At 39.0% G+C, this 19718-nt stretch overlaps 1 protein-coding gene across 5 annotated transcripts in view; it reads right to left on the bottom strand.

Moving 5' to 3' along the window:
• LOC148942202 (uncharacterized) overlaps positions 1-19718 on the bottom strand; it is a 138393-nt gene that overhangs the window by 78835 nt on the left and 39840 nt on the right. Inside the window, exon 1 of one of the 5 annotated variants that reach the window (XM_089103569.1) lies at positions 16268-16345. The exons of 2 other annotated variants lie outside the window; for them this stretch is intronic. The gene's annotated coding sequence lies outside the window, so the exon portion shown is untranslated. Of the gene's footprint in view, positions 1-7195; positions 7262-16267; positions 16346-19718 lie in introns of those variants that run through there. 2 more of the 5 variants (XM_089103572.1, XM_089103568.1) reach the window with 2 other exon arrangements.

The following is a 19718-nucleotide window of genomic DNA, read 5'->3' as shown; positions in this document are numbered from 1 at the left end:
TAACCTAAGCGTAGTTCTTGAATGTGTTTCGAGTAACCGACAAGCACCATTTTCAATATTTGTTTCATCCGCAAGTTTAGCTGCTTCTTGAGCAGAAAGTGAGATGCCTCCTGGCTATTTCAAGTGCTTACATTATTCTGTATTCAAACAATTGCAGCTGATTCAAAGTAAAAGTTATTGGTATTCAAAGTGCAATTCAAATATTACAGGGGAGAGGGACAACTCCCCCTCAAAGATGAAGAATTTGTAGAATAGTCCATAAAACTTTGTTTTCTACTCTTAGAGCTAGAAATTCAGATTCGCCCCTTGTGCCACTCACGATAAATCCCAAGCTACCTCCAACTGGGAAAATATGACTCCATAGCTGTGAAACTTCTCCAATAATTGCCGGACACGAAGCAGTGTTTCCACTTATCTTTTCAAAGAATCTGTAAAATCTTGACAATTTTCGGGAGAAAATCTGGATATGGCTCTCAGGAGTCGGGAGAAAATCGGGAGATGGATCTCAGGATTTGTAGAATTTTTTTTTTTTTTGCATTGAGTTTTTGGAGGTGTTCGAGCGATTTGAGTATAAAGTACCACATTCTAAATGTTTGGAGTGCAGATTTACTGGAGCCAGCTGCAATTCCGGAAAGAAAATTCGTCAATCAACATTGTCAAACATGACAAAAGGAAGCAGCTAGAAACTTGAAATGTATTAAGACATTTTTCTTCATCGACCCCTATTTTTTGTCGCCCTTTCAGATTCCAGACGACAGCCCACTAAGGTCAGGACGGGGACAGAAAATCTGGACGAATTACGGACACCAGGTTTTTGACCATTGTGTCTGAGTTAAGTGGATAATTTTTTTACCACCATCCCCAGAGGTATTCACAAATGATACAGAGAAAACGCAAAGTCGCAGCTCATTAGTATTGATATAACTGAAAAAAAAGTGTAAAAAATTGCAAAACTTTCAGATACATATACCGCACTACGTTCATAATATGTGTCTATCGCATGGCTTTTTATGTGAGCAGCCTTCTCTGATCATGCAGTAACTCAGCTGTGCTGGCATACGCTACTACTCCTCTTAGCCTCTTTTTGAGAGGCTGGTCTACCGTCAGTGCGTCTGCTGTAACTCCGTCTTGTTTCATTTCAAGTTGCGTCTGAATTGTGGAAGCCAAAGATACTGTTGCCAAATGATTCCTACTGTCTGTTTTTACTTCTTGAGTAAGCTGAATAGTCTTTCTGAAGCTACGTTCGAAAATGGCAAGGGAAAGAAAGTATTGTACAAACTTTGCTAAGTTTGGTTTCCACGGTGGTCCCTCGCACTCAAAGCCGATTTCCAGTAATCCACGGCTGTCAGAGTCACTGTTTTATCATCATTGGCATTATCGGAATGTTACCGCCATTCTTTGGCACTTTTCGACCACTAATTGCATTCGTTTTCATCCTTTCTTCATGATTTTATGTTTTGTAATACACTGACAGGCCCTGGTTGACTTTTCCGTCACTTTCATCTAATTCAATCTTACTTCATCACTAACATTCTTATGTGGCGGAAGGAATGGGATTAAGTTAACAACCAGCAAAAATGGTAAATCGTTTCCAAAATGCTGCAATTTTCGTCTCTGTTTCTTGTATTGGATCATTTGAAGCAAACCCCTTCAGTTCAACAGAGCAACTGCAGACAAAGTCTAATTTTTGTCATATTTCTTTAAATTTATAGTAACTTTGGATCGTTTTCAACCTGCTGAATCAGCTGGACCAACATAGTGCTAGTTCCTGTCTTCTTGGTGCAAGCCAACACTTATGGTTAGTTTATGAATTGAAAATAATTAGTTAACTACAAACATTGAAGGTGTTTAAATGATCAAAAACAGAAAATCAATACAATCACTGCGGAATGAATAATTGGTAATGTTTATATATGTGCCATTAAATTCCAACACGCTGCCTTAATTGCCAGGGACATTAAGGAAAATCCCTAAAAGACCACAGGCAACGGCCAGGTAAAAAACAAAAACAAAGAATGACCACAAAGTAAAATTTTCCGGGGATTAAGTTTTCTGAAGATTTTCGAGAGATTCGGTATCTTCTTTTTTTTGTCGGGAGATGGATTAGAAATTCGGTAGATCTCCCGAAAAATCGGGAGAAGTGGAAACACTGCCACGAAGGCTGGTTTACATTATTTGCTTTAAAATTTGTTTTGATCTTAGACGAAGCGTTGCTGTTTTATAACAACGCAGTACCTATTCATTATGTTACAAAGAATAGACCCAAATGTTATATCTCCAAATTAATTGCTGCGGTACCGGTACTAGACCTAGATAATAAACTATGTTGAATACATTTTTCCTTAACATGCAGCTTCCTAGTAACATTGTAGTTGCATCATTTCGAAACTCTTCTATCTCTAAGTTTTAATGTTTGCTCCTTAATTTCATTTGAAAAACCTTGTTTTTACTATTTTTTCTGAACGGAGGTGTATTTTTCTGAACGGACTGGCCTGGTATCAACTCGCCTTGCTTAAAAGCCTATTTTTAGAAGATTGCAATTTTTCGTCTGTATTAATTGGGTCGCCCATATAGAGTCCAAATTAGTCAAGTTGAACTGTATTATTGTAAACAAACCAAAAGCGAGAGACAAGATTTCAAGTATAAACTGTAGGTCAAACTTTGACAATGAGTGGAAAAGAAGTCATTAAATTTCTAAATAAAATGGAAAACAAAACGGAATTCTAGTGACAGGAGCTCCACGAAACCCTATCGAAGCAAGTGCTCTAATAAAAGTGCCGTCGTGGGCAAGTGCCCAGAATAGTGAAAACAGCTTGACTGCAAAACGATGTTAAGCTGGTTATAACAGTTGAAAAAGATCAGGAAGAATTAGTCATACGTTCTGAATTTGTTTCCCAGGACAGGAATGGTTTCACGCTGGAATGCCTCATTCAAGTCAGGAGGTAGCTTTAGAGCTACAACAGTAGTGTGACAATATATCTGTTAAACCCTTCGTAAATTTCCTGAGTCTGGGAATAAAATATCCGGAAACTCCCAAAAACAAACTCGGTAGCCTACTTATTAATTAAACAAAATACACTCAAGAATTACGCTTAGGTTAGATCTGAGAAAACCGGTTTCCTAGCCACAAAGAAAAGTGACAAGAGACAGAACACATGGGAAGTATCTTAATTTGGGCAATACATGTGCACATTGGGGGGGGGGGGGTAAAGTATCAAGACAACGTTAAGTTTGAAAACAATTCTCACTTTCATAATATGCAGAATAACTGGAGCTAACACATTTTGCATGCAGATCTGCTATACTTTACCCCCCCCCCTCCCCATGTTCAAATATATATCCCAAATTATATATTTCCCATCTATTCTGTCAGTTGTCTTAATGGCTATGAAACCGGCTTCCTCAGACCTAACCTAAGTGCAATTCTTGAGTGAGTTTCATTTAATTAACAAGTACCACAAACTCTTTATCGTAAGTCGTTCTGACCATATGGGATGGTTGATGGTTTGGGTATACTGTTTGGTCCTAGGTAGTTGGATGGATGTGTAAGGTGAGAGCCTCGTTCAAGTGCACATTTGTCTCAATTGCTGGATTTGGACTACAGTTTTTTTTTTTTTTTTTTTTTTTTGCCAAGTAATTACCTCTTAAACATAATAAAAACACTATATTCCCCCAGGCATGAATTAAAATACCGCCCCCGGGCTCTGGGGGTTGTGTCATCCAAGGAGTTTTGTTATATGAACTTTGGTCTATTTTGAACAAAATTGCTAACATAAAATTTGATCGGATGCATTTAGGGGAATGAAGGCTTGCAGGGAGGTGTTAGTTGCCCTCTGATCACTTAGGGTTCTTAAAAAGGGAACTAGGACTTTTGATTTGCAATCAAAAGAGCCCCCTCCGAAGTTTATGTGACCACCCCTTCCGTAAGAACTTTATTTGCCCCTTGAGCAAAAACTCCAACACGTGCCCCGGACTCCGGGGGGGGGGGGGGGTCGACCCTTTAGCTTTTGTTATCTGATCTTTGAAATATTTTGAACAAAATGGCTAATACAAATTTTTTATCGGATGCAATTCGGGAAGACGGAGTGGGGGGGGGGTCGTCGCCCTCTGATCACTTTTCACTCTTTAAAACGGCTCTATAACTTTCAATTTCCAATCAAATGAGCCTAATCTGAAGCTTATACGACAACCCCTTCCAAAAACCTTATATGCCCCGGGGCATAGTTTTCAACGTGCCCTCTGGCTTTGGGGGGCTGTATCGACCCCGAAGTTTTTGTTATCTGGTTATTGAACTTTTTTGAACAAAATACCTATCTCAAAATTTTGATCGGATGCATTTGGGGAAAAGCAGGCGTGAAGGGCAAGAAGGGCCAAGTTGCCCTCTAATCACTTTTAAGTCTCAAAAAAGGAACTAGAACTTTCAATTTACAATCAAAAGAGCCATATCCAAAGTTTATACGACCATCCCTGCCAATATAACCTTATTTGCCCACGGGACAGAACTATAAACATGCGGCCCCAGGCTCTGGGGGGAGGGGCTGTGTCAACCTCGGAGTTTTTGTTTTCTGATCTTTGAACTATTTTGAACTAGTTGCCCTCCGGTCACTTATCAATCTTAAAAAGGGCACTACAACTTTCAATTTCCAATCGAATGAGCCCACTCCGAAGTTTCTAGGACCACCCCTTCCAAAAAAAATATGTCCCCAGGGCGTAACTTACAATACCTGCCCCCGGGCTCTGGAGGGTTGTGTCGACCCTGGAGTTTTTGTTATCTGGTCTTTGAACTATTTTGGACAAAATACCTGTTTCAAATTTTGACCACATGCAATTACGGAAGAGAGCGTGAAGGGGGGGGGGGGGTCTAGTTGCCGTCCAATCACTTTTGACTCTTAAAAAAGGACCAAAACTTTCAATTTCCAATCAAACGATGTATAGCCAGTGTGGTCTAAGAATGTATTTACAAACGATTCCCTTCTAAAGTTTATACGACCACCACTTACATAAAAACCTTACATGCCCCCAGGGCATAACTTAAAATACTTGCCCCTGGGCTCTGGGGGTTGTGTCATCCAGGGAGTTTTGTTATATGAACTTTGGTCTAGTTTGAACAAAATTGCTAATACAAAATTCGATCGGATGCATTTAGGGGAATGAAGGGGTGCGGGGAGGTGTTAGTTGCCCTCTGATCACTTAGGGTTCTTAAAAAGGGAACTAGGGCTTTCGATTTGAAATCAAACAAGCCCCCTCCGAAGTTTATGCTACCACACCTTCCGTAAGAACTATATTTGCCCCTAGAGCAAAACTCCAACGTGCCCCGGGGGGGGGGGGGGGGGTTCGACCCTTTAGCTTTTGTTACCTGATCTTTGAAATATTTTGAACAAAATGGCTATTACAAATTTTTATCGGATGCATTTGGGGAAAAGCAGGCAGGAAGGGCAAGAAGGGTCAAGTTGCCCTCTAATCACTTTTAAGTCTCAAAAAGGAACTAGAACTTTCAATTTACAATCAAAAGAGCCATCTCCAAAGTTTATACGACCATCCCTGCCAATAAAACCTTATTTGCCGACGGGACAGAACTATCAACACGCGGCCCCAGGCTCTGGGGGGGGGGGGGGGGCTGTGTCAACCTCGGAGTTTTTGTTTTCTTATCTTTGAACTATTTTGAACCTGTTGCCCTCCGATCACTTATCAATCTTAAAAAGGGCACTACAACTTTCAATTTCCAATCAAATGAGCCCACTCCGAAGTTTCTACGACCACCCCTTCCAAAAAACCTTATATGTCCCCAGGGCGTAACTTACAACACCTGCCTTCGGGCTCTGGAGGGTTGTGTCGACCCCGGAGTTTTTGTTATCTAGTCTTTGAATTATTTTGAACAAAATACCTGTTTCAAATTTTGACCACATGCAATTACGGAAGAGAGCGTGAAGGGGGGGGGGTCTAGTTGCCCTCCAATCACTTTTGGTTCTTAAAAGAGGAACTATAACTTCCCATTTTCAATCAAATGAACCCCCTCCGAAGTTTATACGACTATCCTTTCCAGAAAAACCTTATATGCCTCCGGGGTATAAGTTTCAACACATGCCCCGGGCTCTAGAGGGGTTGCGTCAACCTCGGAGTTTTTGTTATCTGATCTTTGAACTATTTTGAACAAAATCGCTATCTCAAAACTTTGATCGGATACAGTTGGGAAAAGAGGGCGTGGAGGGGGGCTAGTTGCCCGCCAATCACATTTTACTCTTAGAAAGGGCACTAGAACTTCCAATTTTCAATCAAATGAGTCCCCTCCGGAGTTTACACGACCACCTCTTTCGTAAAAATCGTATATGCCCCCAGGGCACAACTTACAACACCTGCTCCCGGGCTCTGGAGAGTTGTGTCTACCCCAGAATTTTTGTTATTTGATCTTTAAACTATTTTGAACAAAATAGCTATCTCAAAATTTTATCGGATGCATGTAGAGAAAAAGGCGTGGGGGTGCTAGTTTGCCCTCCGATCAATTTTGATTCTTAGAAAGGGCACTAGAACTTCCGATTTCTAATCGAATGAGCCCCATCCGAAGTTTATACGGCCATCCTTTTCATATGAAGTGCCTCTGAGAAAGAATAAAATAAATACTAAGCATTGAAGCCTTATAACCTTTACTATGGGCAACGCTATAGCATTGCATATGAAAACATAAGAGAGAAATACACCGGAATAGCGCCTTCTTAATAAAGTATGCCTAACAATCTTTGACGTCCACCTCCAATGAGGACTATTAACATTTCTCCGAGGCTGTAACATGATTTTCTAGTCTATTATTCAACGATCTTGCGTGAAGGACTCCAACATGAGTCTCAGCTGAAGGCAAATGGATGACACAGCGGTTGTACAGCCCACTCGTTTCTGTATAACTTTTCATGTGATTAGTCATTTTTACTAATGGACTTGAAACTTTTATAAATGGGCTGTGATTTGGGTTCTAATAACTAACATACATTAATACTAGAAGGTAAAGATTTAAGTTCAGCTACAGTTTAACAAACAGCTGCCCCTGTTTGTCTCATAATATTTAAAAGCTATTTAAATAAAAGATACGGAAGAAACCTACAATTAAAGGTATGTTTATGAAGAGTAAAAAAAAATTACTATTTGGCTTTAAATAATATTAACGGTAAATATTTAAAACACTGCACTCTGAAGAAATAATTACCAGATGATTATAATACTTCCAAAAACAGTGGTAAAAAGCTGGAAAGACGAGGAACATTCTCTTTTTGATGCCAGCAATAGACTAGGTGGAGCATTGATCGGATCCTTCGAATGTCACTATTCGCAGAACTGTGTGCGCGAGCTTATCGGCAAAGTGCCAAGATTAAGTTTCACTTTTGATCCAGACAAAGGAAAAAAATTGAGTGAAAGCTACTTAAAATATAATAAATTGAGATAAACTGAGGTAAATTCGAGATATTTGAACAACTTAGAAAAACAACCTACTACCGTTCCTTTAGTAGCAGAGGCATAAACCGTATCCCTTGTATTTTTTTTTATTCCTAACCACTTCGTATGGAAGACGTGGTCGTAAAAATTTAGGAGGGGCTGATTTGATATGATATCCTAAGTTCCAGAACCTTTTTTAATGGAAAAAGCCAGACAGGCTTTGTCTTGGTTATTCGATCAGCTTGAAACTCTTGGCATTGGTCACCAGCCATAGATCTCCAAAAGTTTCAGAAAGTATACTCGAGAAACAACACGCGTAACTGAGCAAATTCTGAGCATCCAAAAGATTATGTGCATTCAATTCTTCAAAATACATTTGTCTAAAATACCGCGGGAATGGTCTGGGAGGTCAAGTTGAAACTTTCAGGGAGTGTTCTGCTGGCTAATTGGACTTCATATTTTGACTTGGGGAGAGGATAGAAATAAATCGAAAGCCACCGCATGCATTGGAGTATCCGAAATAACAAATCTGCAATTTCTCAAGAAGGACTTGGGGACGGAGTTGAAACTTTCAGGTTGTGTTGTATAGGTAGGATGGCAACAAGATAACATACAATTTTGTGTCAGAGGAAGGATATGAAGGATATAGAAACCTTTTGGCACTATAATCCCATACAGTATTTCTACTCTATTCCCGGTTAAATAGCAAAGTAAATCAAAAGATATTATATATTGTGATGTTATTAAAACAGCATATCTTCAATATCTTGGTAACAGCCTTTTTTATTTGAATGAGAGAGGGAAAGGACTAAAATATTTAATTCCAATACAACTAAGCATTTTTGCACAGCAAACTCCTATGGGACATCTATTCACGGTTAACTAACAGGGTAAATAAAAAGATACATTGTGTTACCAAGTATCAAAATAGCATACCTGTTAATCAGAGGCAACGCATAGTAACGGGCCATAAGGTTTCAATGTATTATTATTTTTTTTACCAGAGGCACTTCGTATAGATAAGTGGTCACATAAATTTTGGAGAGGGCTCATTTGATTGGAAATCAGAAGTTCTAGTGCCCAAGAGCCCAAAGTGATCGGTGGGCAACCAACCCCAGGCATTTTTTTAGCCAAATGCATCCGAGTCCAAGTGTCTTTTTTAGGAGTCGAAACTGATCGGTGTGCAACTATTACCCCCTCCCCAAGCCCTTCTTTACCAAATGTATCCGATCGAAATTTAGAGAAAGTAATTTTGTTCAAAATAGCCCAAAGGTGAAACAACTATGCCTCCAGGGTTGAAAAAAAACCACAGCCCCCGGGGTAAGGGTTGTCAGCCATGAGAGTTGCCCATTGTTAGCATATAAGGTTATATGGAAGGGATGGTCGTTTAAACTTTGGAGGGGGCTCATGTGATAGAAACTGAGAGTTCCAGTGACCTATTTAAGAGTTAAAAGTTTTCTCCCCAAATGCATTCGACGAAAATTTTGAAATAGCCATTTTGTTCAAAATAGCACAAAATTCAAATGACTACGCCTTCGGGAGTTGACACCCCAGCCCACAGGGCAAGGGCTATGCAAGTTGAGAACGCTAAGAAGTAAAGAACGAAGTTGAAACTTAAACGAACAAAAATTATTACTTCACAGCCTATCTAAAATATATCAATAAAACTAATGCAAATAAATCACTAAGTGGTAGGGTTTTGGGGTCAGAGCTTAATTTGCTATGGGGCAGAGGGGGCAACTTCCCCTTACAGACCTCAGTTGTCCTCAATATCCCAGTTTACGCCCCCTCCCACCCAGCTTATTCTTAGTTGCTCCAAAAATGCCGTCAAAACTACGATAAGCCAGCATAATTTAAGCATTCACTGATACAGGTCATTTTTCTTTAGTATATCATTACCCTTTTTATTAGTATACGGCTCGTTTTTCAGTTTTCTCTGTCATTTTCACTTGATTTGGGAAAATTGTCTCCAACGTTGACCCCACCCCCACAAGATTTTGACTTAATTACGCCACTCGTTGGGGTATGGATTTAGTGATCTACTCAGAATGTCGTTGCAAACCAAGGACTAGGTGACCTCTATTCCCTTTTGAATCAAAATGCTTGACCAAATACCTTCTTGGGACATGCTTGAAAAAATGAGTGCTTCGCATTTACAAAAACAGCGAAATTATCTGAAAATGATCGTATAGAAGGAAGAAAACCATGATAGAAACAAAAACATGCAGGAGTCGAACGCAAGCCACTCTAATTCGAAGTCGAACGCTTGACCAATAAAACCGAACCTCTAATAATCTAATTTAATATATTAGTATCTAGCTGACAGTTTTATCCCTTCTGTATTAAATTATAAATCATTTTTGTAGTGTGATTAAATTAATTAATTAATTTCATTTTTATGTTCCTGGCCTCCCCCAGGCCATTCAGCGTGTCCCCAGGTGGCGATAGGGGAAAGATCTACAGATATGTAGGGTACCTCCATAGAAGGCACGGACCAAGGGGGGACCTTGTCCCTGGGGGTCCATAATAGAAACTGGGGCACCCTCGCCAGGGTTCATAAATACAGGCGGAGGAGGAAGAAGGCCCCTCAAATGTACACTCAAAAGGGACCTCTGGTTTGTCCGCAAGTCCAATGAGCTACAAACCTTTTCCCAGTAATGGGCTAAATTGCATGGTGATACAGTACACCATCCCGGGAAGATCTTATATAGGAGGACAACGGTGGCAGGGCGTAAGATCCGGATCTATGGACAGCGGCCTCTGCAAGGGGCTGCATGGACCCTTTCGGGGTACCTGCAGGACTGGGAACCTTGCGGTCAACTCTATTCTCGCTTGAGGAGTGTCGCCTCTCGAGGAAATTATAGCCTAGTAAACGACACAGCATTCGCACGGGATTCTGATTAATGGGTAATTCTTCTGGGCTTGGTATGTTTTGATGGGCGTCTATGGGCTGAAAAAACTCTTCCTAGCTAATTTATCTATTATGGGTTGCCTCCCCGTAGTAGCATAATATTTGTAGGCATGAATATATAATGAGGCGGAGGTAATAAGCTTGAGACTGTCTGTGCAGGATTTTGACTCTTGTTGATAGAAGAGCATCGCCAAGTGCTGAAAACCATGTTGCGACCAAGATGGGCCCAGGATTGCACAAAGCCCCCGTTCATGGAGGTCCCAGAGACTTCTTGCTTTCCGGTTCTAGGCCGGCTTAAGCCTTTCGGTGTAGACTTGAGATGATATGTGGTCCCCGTCCTACACTGGTAATCGGGACCATTGCTTTTCCTGAGGCGAAAATAATTTCAATGATTTATAGAACATGAAAATTGGAACTTGAAATGTTACGACATTAAAAAATGACTATCGTATCGATATTTTGACTGACGAATTCAGACGATTCGAACTGTATTTATTAGGAGTTTCAGGTACTCATATCCCAGGGGCAGGAAGCCTGAAATTAGGTGATATAGAATTTGTTTACTCAGGCAGGAAGGATGGGGTACATAGACAGGGAGTAGGGCTGTTGGCGAATAAGGAAGCTGTTAAATCTTGTTTAGGCTGGGAAGGTATTAATAATAGAATACATGTTGATCATTTATTCAGTAAAAACTCTAGGTTCTTACTTAAAGTAGTATATGCCCCTGTAGAACCAACTGACGAAAGTATTTGTGACTCGTATGAATTTTATTTACAGTTACAGGAGCAAATAGACAGGGTCCCAAGTAGAAATATGATGTTATTACTGGGAGATTTTAACGCCCAGGTTAGTAGAAATAGGTATAGATAGTATCCCAGCCTAGGTAAATTTGGTCTAGGAAAAGAAAACAGTAATGGATACAGACTTTTTCAATTTTGTAGGTATAACAATCTAGTTATAACTAATACAGTGTTCGGTCATAAAATGGCCCGTAAGTTAACATGGTATTAACGTGATGGTAAGACAGCAAACCTTGTTGTATGTTATAGTAAACCGAAGGCTGGAAGGATCAATACAAGATATTAGGGTATGTAGGGGTGCTGTTCTTGATGTTAAAAGTAAAGATCACCATCTAGTAGTGTCTAGGGGTAATTTAAAGCAGAAACTTCGGAAGGGTGACTACCTCCTCGGAAGTTATGATGTTGGTAGACTCCAGGATAAGAATTTGAGAGAAACTTTCCAGTAAAAGTTGAATACAGAACTTAAGAGTTCAAAACTTGATAATGTAGAAGATGGTTGGAATAATTTTATAATAATAATTTGTGAAGTTGCTGAAGGTGTCTTATGGAAGAAAGCTAGAACTGCAGCTAAGAATATTAGTGAAAAGGCTTTATGTTTAATAGAATGGAGAAACGACTTGTACAGGAATTTTTTGAGTGATAGATCATATGGAAATAAAAGGAATGTAAAGAAAGTGGAGAAAGCATTAAAATATGAACTAAGGAGGTGTGAAATGGAGGCTATGGATAAAATTGCCGAGAATCTGGATGATGCAGATAGACGGAAAAAAAGTAAAATATTGTACTGGAATTTTGACAAACTGAGAGGGAGTAGTTAATCCAGACTTGTCTCAGTTAACAATAGGAATGAGACCATAATTAGTTGTAAGGAAAAAACAGACGAGTTATGGATCGAACGTTTTGAGATTTTACTTAACCGATAAAGATCTGCAGAAAAAAATACGAAGGAAATTGAAGAAGTTGACGAGGCCTGAGATTCAAAAGGCGGTGTCTTTGGCTAGGGGGAATTACCAACAGTACTAAAAAGATTAAAGAAAAATAAGGCTCCAGGTGCTGATAGGCTGGTAAATGAGTTTCTTAAATACGGTGGCACTGAGGTTAGAAATAAGTTACTGAAGATTATGAATATGATTTTTGAAAAAGGGGAAGTACCTAACGATTTTAGGAAAACCTTAATTAAGCCACTTTATAAGAAAGGTGATAAAAGTAAATGTGGTAATTATCATGGCATTACTCTGTTCTCATTAGATAGTAAATTACTTAGCATTATGATAATTCATAGACTGAGATATGTCACAGACAAAGTTTTAAGAGAAGAACAGTGTTGTTTTAGAAGAAGCAGGAGATGTATTGACCAAATTTTCACTCTTAGACTAATAATTGAGAATTGCCTGGGTTTTCAAACACCTTTGGTCCTCAGTTTTATAGATTATGAGCAAGCGTTTCTGTTGATAGAAGAGCTTTAGTAAAGGTTTTATCCTTGTATGGTATACCAGACAAATACATTAAAGTGATTAGTGCTATGTATGAGAATAACACTGCTGCGGTTAAGGTAGGAAATGAGGTTAGCAGCTGGTTTTGTATTAAATCAGGAGAGGGTTGTGTTCTATCCCCCTTTGTATGGATTAATTTGATGGACTTTGTTTTAAGAATCACAGGAAAGGCAATGAGAGACCACGGAATCAAGTGGGGAGGAAAAAGTCCCCTGGCCTTGGATTATACTGATGATTTAAGCATCCTAGAAGATCGTTTGATAAAAATTAATAAAATTTAAGTAGTTGTTCAAGTTCAGTGGGCTAGAGTTTTTATGAAAATTATTTTGTGGAATAATATTTCACTTATTCTCATAATAATTAAAGAATAACACGAGACGTTGAGCACTGTGAATAGTGATCAGGTGGGCAGCTTCACTTACCTTGATAGTATTATCAGTAAAAATGGTGGGAGCAGTGAAGATGTTAAATATATAATAGCCAAGGTTCAGGGTGTTTTTTCACAGTTAAAAAAAGTCTATAAGAATAGGAAGATAAGTCTGCAAACCAAGATTAGAATAGTAGAAGCTACATTGATGACAGTGGTCAAATGTGGCTTTGAAGCATGGACGATCCGAAAAGCGGACGAAGATTTGCTAGATTTTTTCCAGAGAAATTGCTTAAGGAGTGTTCTAGGTACCCGGCTGACTGACCTTATTTCAAACAGTAGGCTGTACGAAAAATGTGGTTGAATACCGCTCTGTAGAGCTTAAATCAAAAAAAGGTTGAGGTGGTTATGGCACGTTGTGCAGATGAAGGATGACAGATTGCCGAAGATTGTTTTTTTCAGCCAACCATCTAGGGCTAAACGGAAAGCAGGTCGTCCCCGTCTGGGGTGGGAGGACGTCATAAAGAAAGATTTAAATGAAATGGAAACTTCGTGGGCGGGTGTAAAAAGGGAGGCTTTGAATAAATTGAGGTGGAGGAGGAGCGTGCGTAGCTGTGTAGGCGTCAGGCGGCTTGGTGCTGCGGTGAGTTGTTAGTAGTAGTAGTAGATATATTAGTGCTTGTACCTTAATTGCCTAGCTTATTAAGGGGGCATGGAGAAGGAAAATATGGGAGGTGTTCTTGAAAACCTCTGGTTAAGGGTTTTGGATCATAATTATTGCAATGATGATATCGTTTTATACTTCCAAGCTTTTCTACTTAAGAAGTGACATCAAAAGTGTTGTTTTTAGTACTATATTACACTTACGGATGATAGAATTGACAAACATCTATGAAAAATAGCTTCCAAATGAGCCATTAAACGTCACTAAAAAGTCCTGGTAGCCCACTAGCCCCAGCTTTTCCACTTGAGACATGGCACCAAAAGTGCCTTTTCTAGTGCCATTTGCAACTTGCTGATGGTGGAAATTATAGGAAGGACGTAGAAAGGGCGTAATATGTTATGGGGCAGGAGGAACAGCGGCCTCCTCCAGACCCAAATCCCCCCCCCACCTCATTTGCCCCCACCCAGCAGCAATTTAGTTTTTGCAAAAAAAAATCTTGTCAAAACTAATATAAACCTACACAATTCAAGTATCCAGAGAAACAGGTTAGTTTTCTTTAGTATATATTTACCTCTATGGTAATATATTTACCATATATATAGTATATTACCATATATATTTATGGTAATATACTTTTCAGTTTTCACTATCATTTTCACTTGATTTGGGAAAATCCACTCTAACTTTGAACCCCCCCCCCCCATGATTTTGACGAAATTATGCCACTGGACGTAGATACGAGAAATATCTTTTATATGAACTACTAGAAATCTATCTAGATACCTGCGATACCAATACGCCCAAAAACCATGCGCTCATACCGATACGCGTGATATAAATACGTCCTATACTGATACAGCGTGCAATCCTTTCCTCAGGGACTATGGAGGATCATATCATCACCAAAACCAAAGATTGTAGATCTCTGAATTATATTTAACGAAATGGCTATCTCAAAATTGTGATTGGACAACTTTGGGGGGAGGGGTCTTTGGGGAGGGGGGGCTAGTTGCCCCCCAATCTTTTTGGTCACTTAAAACGGGAACTAGCAAATTTAATTTCAGTTCGAATGAGCTATCACTCACATCTCTATGATGTTCTGGTCACCCTCTAGCCCTTCTAGGGGGGGAAAAACAAACAGGAGACACATCAGTGCTACCCATGCTAAAAAGTGATTTTCCTTGTTGTTCAAGGAGGGGGGCTGTAATTTACTTTAAAAGATTTTCAACCATACTGATTCTAATGGTACAACTTCCATTTTTATCTGACGCCATTTTCGAGGGGTTTCAGGCTTTTTTGTGAAATCACCATAAATTTCTTTTCGCAATAAACTTTTACTTCTAAGACAAACCGAAATAATAGTTACCATTCCTGAATCAGTGTTACATGAACAATTTTTTCACTAGGTAGTTTTTTTCAAAACGCGTTTTTAACTTTCGGTTACTATGGGCTGTGGTTCGCTCTTTACTAGGTTGCAGCTATCGCTGCAACCATGATATCTTTGCCACTATGGTAATATATGGCTCATTTCAGTTTTCACGATCGTTTTCACTTGATTTGGGAAAATTGGCTCAACTACGCCCCCCCCCGTGATTTTGGCAAAATTACGCCACTGGACTACATATGAGCAATATCTTTTATGTGAGCGCAAACCAGCCCCCCCCTCGTGGCTGGTTGGTCTCCAGTCACTTTCTACTTACAAAAAAGGACTAGAACTTCAATTAAACCTCTAAAATGGGGTTCTCTGATTATTTTGTAGTTAGGGAGGAATGTTGATGCCTCAAAGGGTGCATTTTAAGGTCAAAACCTGCCAACTCTCATTGAACTTAGAGATATATACATAATTAGTTCTAAGGGAGAGACGAGGGGAGGTAGGAGCTAGAAAATGGCATATAGGCCCCAGGACCACAACCAGGACTTTTGAGAAGGGGGGGGGGGGATTTCCGAGGGTATTTAACGCAGGGGGAGGGGGCTATTTTCCGCTGGGTAGACGCCAGCTCCCAGAGGTACGCTACCAAAAGCTTTGCCAATTTCTTTGATTTGTATTAATTTTGTCCATACTTCTCATCAACAAATGCTTTATAGTTCCGAAAAAAAAAAATAGAAATAAGCAACGTTTTGTATACAGGCTAGGGCTATATCCGGACATTATCGGGGATTGGGGAATAACTGCAAGGATATTTATATTTGTGTTTAAAACTTTTGTATGGGAGTGGAATACCCGATCGCACCTTTCGCTCCTCTGGGTGTTCATTACACTTCAAACAATTGGGATCACCCTTCACGATTAAATGTATTCTCATCTGTTTATTCTGTCTAAAAAAAAGAAGGCAACCGGAGCGGTTGTACAGCCCAATGATGAAATAGAAGTTATTAGCTTCTTTTTAAACAGGAAGCACCAAATTATTGTCAGAGTGGGAACTGAGTGATGGAGGAGGAAGATTGACATTAACAGAAATAAGTTAATTAATTTTCCCGTAGATTAATTAGTCTTTCATTTCTTTTACATAGCCTGACCTTTAAGCTAGGTGAATGGAAATCTCAGGAACAGTTAACAGCCTAAACAAGAATCCATGTATGTAAACACTTTTAAAAGAAATTGAAACCTACTTATTACTTCCAAAAATTAACGAGACCTTAAGGAAAATCTTATTCGTCAGAGTATCAACATGTTATCATTCATTCAAGGATGTCAGTTTACGACTGAACATTACTGATGTGATGAAAAGAATGCAATTACCCGTACCCGTTGCACCAACAGGAATATGGCACAACGCCAAAACTATAAGTAATAATTTAGTCCTTAAGAATTAGTGATTGCTGACATACGGATAATGATTTGTTTTCGGGTATATTTGTTTAGGTAAATGATGGTAGTTTTTTTAGTATTAAGAACGAATTGTTCATGAGAAGTAAGCACCCAAAAATTACCAGGAAAAAAAGGACACCTGAAACTGAGCTAGCTTGAGTTTCTTAGAGCAACAAAATCGTAGAAAAAAACCTACTGATCTCAGGGCTGGTCAGACTATTTAGATCCATGTAAATTAGTACTTTATATTTTGCAGGCTACTTATAGATTTTTCTGCTTGACAGAGAAAATCCTGTTTAGTTGTGTCGGATTTTTGTTTTTCTGTAAAGCGCTGGTTTACCAGAATTCCATATGTATAAGGAAGTATCAAGAATCAGTCTATTTGTACTAACTCCGCATGATTTCAAAATGACGAAACAAAAGTTCGTGTTCATTAAAGTTTAAACTTTTGTTATTTAAATTAATTCGAATCTACAGTTTAAGGAATTTAATCATTTCCAATGGTTCATTTTATTCCTCAAGCAGTCCGTTTCCATCCAACAAAAGTCCACATCCTTCTTGTTTGGAAAGAGGTTAAAAACCCATTGTTCATTGGGCTGTAAAACTGCCCTAAATGCATTCTTTTTGCAAAGAATACAGCCTTTTTTTTTTTTAAAAAATACCCAACGAAAAAAAACTATTGTTGTGTACTAAAAGTTACCTAGACCATGGACGTTAAAAAGACTTGAGAGCCTTGTAAGTTATTCTTCTATCTTCTGCAGTGTGCTTATCACATTTTCTAATCCGAACTGAACATCCTGCTTATTGGGTTTGGTTTTGTGTTTTCGGCAACATGTTAGTTGTTCGAATTCTACAGATATTTGAAGACATCACGTGTAAGTTTATTTGAGCTAGTTTTGTAGATATATCTTCCATAAGTGATTTTTGTTGGTTTCAACTTCGCTCTTTACTTTCGTGAGAACTGCTCTTTATGAAAGTAAGTATTGCCAGATAACCAAAATAACTTTGACTAAGTAAATCTTAATGTTGTATAGCGGGTCGTAAGCCCATCAGGCAAAGGGGAGGGGGAGTAAAGTGAAGCGATTCCCTGCTAGGAGTTGGATAAGTAAGTATTTACGATTGTTCTAAAATATGTTTAAAAAAAATTCGGCTTCCTTCAGATATGCTTCTGTTCTGTAACTTTACCGTACCTAGGTCCAGTATATTAAGCTGTAGCTAGATTCAAAGAGTACACACAATAGATCTCTCCACAATTTTGGATTGAACTTTGAAATTTACATTACTTCTTGAAAAGTAGCCTAATTTGCTCTGCTCAAAAATTTGGGAATAATATTAGGCTTGGGAAAATAATAGCCACGTCTAGACTTTGTTGAAGTTTCCATTTCGAACAAGTTCCTGTTCTCCAGGTACATTCTATCTGCTAAGATCCCAGACTTGCAAAACGCTTGTACTGCCCATTCGTCACAAGGAACTTTTAACTCTTTTTATTTTAAATGATAAGAGAAAACCATTGCAATATTCTAAAATTCAGCTAAATTGCGGATTAAATTTTACATAGAATTACTCAAGTTGAAGGTTTAAGTCACCAACATTTAACAAATAATTTTAGCTTACAATTATTAGCGGTTGTACAGCCCAGATATCGCATTCAGAGAAAGTCATCAAGTCCTGTTTCTACACAAATAAACTGACGAAACTTTCATTATGAAACATTTTGAGGAGGAGCCTCAACCGACTGTTGGATTATTGCCATTCTCAATAATAGATAGTAAAACAGTAAAGTTGGGAAAGTTAGTGCAGTGGCATGTTTAACCTGATTTTTTTAATGATGGAATAATGCCACATTTTCTTCAATTTTAATTTTGATACGATTTTAACAACATTTTTTATGGGTATCGATAATAATTATAAGGTTTCAGATAGCCAGATCGCCAACTGAAGTTCGTATTAGAAATGCAACATATAAATTTCACGCTTAATAACGAATAACAAAAAGGAATAAAAAATCTAAAAAATAAACTGTAGCTAATACATTTTGCATACAGATCTGCTATACTTTCCCCCCCCCCCCCCTATCCTCATGTTCAAACATAAATTATATATTTCCCATCTATTCTGTCACTTGTCTTTATGGCTATGAAACCGGTTTCCTCAGAGCTAACCTAAGCGCAATTCTTGAGTGTGTTTCATTTAATTAACAAGTACCACAAACTCTTTATCGTAAGTCGTTCTGACCACATGCGACAGTCTCGTTCGGGTGTATTGTTTATTGGGTATATTGACTCGGACTTCGACTCAACGTAACGTGACAAGTGCTAATTCCTACTAAACCCAAATTGATGATTGATGAAGATTGAGGCAGATAAAACCTTACAAGTATGCTTTGAAATACTGCTTTAGTAGAACACACAACCCAACAATGCAAAGCCATCTTTGGGATCCCAAGCTATTTAACCCTTGACCCCGGGCTTTATGGGGATGTGTCAACTTCAGAAACATTGTTATACGATACATGGACTACTTTGAACAAAATGGCTATATCAAAATCCCGACCGGAAAAAATGCGTTTGGATCATTTTGCCCTCCAATCACTTTTGCCTCTTAAAACAGGACCAAAACTTTCAATTTCCAATCAAACGATTCCCTTTTAAAGTTTATACGACCACCACTTACATAAAAACTTTATATGCCCCCAGGGCATGACTTACAATACCTGCCCCCGGGCTCTGGGGGTGTGTCATCCAGGGAGTTTTGTTATATGAACTTTAGTCTATTTTGAACAAAATTGCTAACATAAAATTCGATCGGATGCATTTAGGGGAATGAAGGCTTGCGGGGAAGTGTTAGTTGCCCTCTGATCACTTAGGGTCCTTAAAAAGGGAACTAGGACTTTTGATTTGCAATCAAATTAGCCCCCTTCGAAGTTTATGCGACCACCCCTTCCGTAAGAACTTTATTTGTCCCTGGAGCAAAAACTCCAACACGTGCCCCGGGCTCCGGGGGGGGGGGTTGTGTCGACCCTTTAGCTTTTGTTATCTGATCTTTGAAATATTTTGAACAAAATGGCTATTACAAATTTTTTATCGGATGCATTTCGGGAAGAGGGCGTGGGGGGGGGGGGGGGGGTAGTTGCCCTTTGATCACTTTTCACTCTTTAAAAAGGCACTATAACTTTCAATTTCCAATCAAATGAGCCTAATCTGAAGTTAATACGACCACCCATTCCAAAAACCTTATATGTCCCGGGGCATA

The sequence above is a fragment of the Artemia sp. Qi Xiang Cuo genome, chromosome 17 (assembly GCF_049724085.1).
Source record: "Artemia sp. Qi Xiang Cuo chromosome 17, ASM4972408v1, whole genome shotgun sequence".
In the NCBI taxonomy this organism is placed as follows: domain Eukaryota; kingdom Metazoa; phylum Arthropoda; class Branchiopoda; order Anostraca; family Artemiidae; genus Artemia; species Artemia sp. Qi Xiang Cuo.
Note: the sequence above shows the minus strand (reverse complement) of the source record. Positions and strands in the feature narration are given on the sequence as shown.